Source organism: Psammomys obesus, unplaced genomic scaffold (assembly GCF_907164565.1).
Source record: "Psammomys obesus unplaced genomic scaffold, mPsaObe1.curated_primary_1811, whole genome shotgun sequence".
In the NCBI taxonomy this organism is placed as follows: Eukaryota; Metazoa; Chordata; class Mammalia; order Rodentia; family Muridae; genus Psammomys; species Psammomys obesus.
In genome coordinates this window covers 1,496,227-1,499,609 of record NW_026586463.1, presented here as the reverse complement: position 1 = coordinate 1,499,609, position 3,383 = coordinate 1,496,227, and the positions used below count along the sequence as shown (strand labels likewise).

At 39.0% G+C, this 3,383-nt stretch overlaps 1 non-coding gene across 1 annotated transcript; it reads right to left on the bottom strand.

Annotated features, from left to right (window-relative positions):
• Positions 1–237: 237 nt before the first annotated feature.
• LOC129672497 (U6 spliceosomal RNA) lies at positions 238–345 on the bottom strand. Its single transcript, XR_008719512.1, has one exon. It is a non-coding gene; the product is annotated as a U6 spliceosomal RNA (small nuclear RNA).
• Between the last annotated feature and the right edge of the window lie 3,038 nt (positions 346–3,383).

Below are 3,383 nucleotides of genomic sequence, written 5' to 3'. Positions count from 1 at the left end.
ACCTTACAGGGTAATGACCTTATTAGTACTTTTAATAATACCTTCATTATTTGTCTTTACATTGCATAATTTGTCAACATTTAGAGAAAACTAACAAAAAATGAAATTAAATATTTCCTCTCTCCTATTTTGATTACTTCCATTAAATTATTCTCTCATATCGGTCTTATGTCAATCTTTTAATCCTAGTGTTAATTTTGGTATATATTTTGTGTACAAGTTTTCTTTTCTATTTTTTTAAACATAGAACAATTCACAGATTTTTGTATCATCCTTGTGCAGGGGACATGATAATTTTCTCTGTATTGTTCCACTCTTTAGTGTATGTACTGCCAAAGTGAGCACTGTGTACAAGTTTTAATACACAAATGGTCTTGGCAAGTTCTTTATGAGTGTCATATCACAAGTATGTTCAAAAAGGAGAAGTTTAAAAAATCTGAGTAGTTTGCCAAAAAGAATACTTAGTCAAATAATCAAAGTTATATTTTTGGAGCTGGGCTGTGGTGGTGCATGCCTTTAACCCCAGCACTTAGGAAGCAGAGGTAGGCAAATCTGCAAGTTCTAGACTAGCCTGGTCTACAGCATGAACTCTAGGACAGCCAGAGCTACACAGAGAAACCTTGTCTCAAAAACCAAGAAGTTTTATATCTTTATAAAATAGACAGGAGTCTATAAAAAGTCAAACCACACCCGACATGCACTTGATGGAGCATCTAAGTATGTCTTCTGGCCATTTCACCATTGTCTTTCGTCTTTGGGGTACTTTAGTAAAATACATTTGTCTGATATGAACCAGAGGAGTTTATTATTCTGGAAGATTGAAAGTCCAAGATCAAAGTGACAGAATTGTCATTGTGAAGGCCCATCCTTCATAGATGACAGCTTTTGTGTGCCCATCTGGACACGGGACTAAACAGGCTCTCGCAACCCTCTTTTTTCTTTTTAATAAGATATTAATTCCACTCATAATGATGACCTGATCACTTCTGAATGGCTTTTCCTGTTAATAGTATCACCTCTTGCAGAAGTTTTTAACCGGTAGGTTTGGAGAGGCACAAGCATTCAGGTCATGGCAAAAGCTCTCTAACAACACCCATAGACTATCTTCAGAGATTTCACACTTAAGTAGTACAAAAATCAGGATATTTACTCATTAATTCCAACCTAGCATGGCCTGGGAACTTTTAATGCTCCAGCTTTCTGTGTGTTCAGGCCAAGGACCATCCCTGACAGTGAAAGTGAAGAGGTCACAGGTGAAAGTCAAAGGTGAATGGGGGACGATGGAGGAAGTGGACCATGAGATCTCCTGCTCTACCTATCTTTTTTGTGCACTTGTTGGTTTGACACTTCGCCTCCATCACATTTCTTGACAGAATATAAATTCCCTGAAGACCATGTATGTTACACTTAGTTTGTGCTGTCTCCTCAAATACAGCCTACTGTGCAGCACACAGTAGGCAATCCATAAATTGATGGTGAGCGTGTTGAATAAATACAGACTGGGCCTTTAAGATGGGTTGCAGTCCTGTTTTAGAGGACAGGCATTTGAGAGAAGTCTAAGAGGCTCATGCAAGCAGGCTTTGTGTAGTGTCCTTGGACATGATCAACTCAGACTATTGCCAATTATTCCATGGTCAGCCTCCACCCACCCCAATCGTGTTCACATCAAGAACAGAGGAACACAGAGTACAGAGTGTTTACAACATACTTGAAAATAACTAATGTCACAATAATATACCGCCCACTCACCGGGATTCGCCATGCATTGCCGCCTATGTCTATTTGTATGCTTTACAGGCCTTGTATATACACTTCAAGATGTGGAACAAAGAAGGCATAAAAAGCAAAGGGATATTTTCTGTGCTGTGTGCAATGTCCTGGGCCAAGAGAGAGCTCAGGAAAGTCTGAAAACGCTAAATGGCATGTAGGCCTCATGAACAGACTCAAGAGCTGTACTGGTTTTATTAAGTAGCCAGATGGTTTTTCAGAGTATCCAGAAGAGCAGACAGGTCCCAGATGACAAATGATGAGGGGCCCTCCCTGTGGGCAATTTCTAAGACAATGTGCTGACATTAGGAGTGGAATAAATCCAGAGCTGTGCTGTTCATGCAAATTGTCAAAGAAAAGCAGGTGCTCTGCTCTGACCTTACCTAAATCAGAGTTTGCTGGAAAAAAAAAAAAATAGCCAAACTCCTTCAGTTCAATTTCAACAGCCAATACCTCTACTCCCAACTCCAAAAACAGAGCAAAACAAATAAAAAACTGGCAAAACTATTCCAAATAAAAACAAAGTAGAGAAAAAATTAACTTGAAAATTGTCTTTTGCTTGAAATGGTTGACATATGTCTTGCAAAAATCTCATTACATCTGGCTGCCTAAAATCTACTTATTTTAAGTAGATGGTTCATGAGTGTATCGTCTTGTCACATCATAGAGAAATATGTTATATAAATATATGGGGCACACAGGTCCTTATAGGTGTTCATGCCACATTTTCCTTCCATTGAATGGTTTCCAGATTCAGAGAAACCACTAAAACAGATCGCTTAGGCTTGTCCGCGGTAATGAAACTGCTCTCTGTTCCTTTGTGTCTGCCTCTATGTGTTATATCCTCCAGAAGGAGAGGGCTCTGAGAGTCTGAACCCTCCAGCAGAGTAATCCACAGTGGGCCAGTGGTCTCCACAGAATAAAAGAACAATTGTTAAACGACCTTATCTTCTACTACTATTCAAGCATGTAGACGTTGAGATGCATTAGAAAACAGACAATCACTCACTAAAATGAATTGATACTACCATGGAGCAGGTACTGCTTATTTTTGGTGTCAAGAGAAATAACTTTCGCTTTCATGGAGCTTATTCATTGCCAGGGACAACAGGGCAAAGGACATATTTTACAAAACTCAAAGTAATAAACATGAACAATTATAGTAAAGAACACGCTAAATAAAGGATAAGTATAGAGAGTAACTATAAAAATAGGAACTTGGTAAAAGGAGTTGAGAGAGTCTTCAGGAGGCTATATATCGGTCACTTACTAATAAAAACAGAGCAGGAATGTAGCTTGTGAGCTTGTGAACGAAGCCCAAGATTCCATCACCATCACATTATGAACCAGGCATGCTTATCATCCCAGAACTGATGAACTATAGGCAAGAGGATCAGAAGTTCAAGGTCATTCTTGGCAATGCAAAGAGTTCAAAGTCAGCCTGGGGTACTGGAGATACATTCTCATTCTCTCTCTCTCTCTCTCTCTCTCTCTCTCTCTCTCTCTTTCTCTCTCTCATACACACCCCACATGGTAGATAGGGTGATAGATGGTAGATAGAGAGATAGATAGATAGATAGATAGATAGATAGATAGATAGATAGATAGATAGATAG